Consider the following 281-nt stretch of genomic DNA (forward strand, 5'->3'; position numbering starts at 1 on the left):
TTTTTTAAAACAATTGTTTTTCAGAAGGGACTGAGAACTCTCATTTCCATCTAAACGTGTATTTGCTATTTCCCTTCCAGGAAGGAGAAATAAAAAAAAATAAAAAGGGCGATTCTGCGGGAAAACCCAAATGGAGAAGGAAACACGGCAAATCCCACACAACTCGGAGCCCTAAATCCATCCGTGGCCTTCACGACGGGAAACCCGAGAGGCGCGTCGAGCGCTCTGCCCGCAGCAGCCCCGCATCCCCCCAGCCGAGCGAGCCGGGGACTCGGGCGGCG

Source organism: Fukomys damarensis, unplaced genomic scaffold, assembly GCF_012274545.1.
Source record: "Fukomys damarensis isolate Sample0158 unplaced genomic scaffold, DMR_v1.0_HiC HiC_scaffold_37, whole genome shotgun sequence".
Classification (NCBI taxonomy): domain Eukaryota; kingdom Metazoa; phylum Chordata; class Mammalia; order Rodentia; family Bathyergidae; genus Fukomys; species Fukomys damarensis.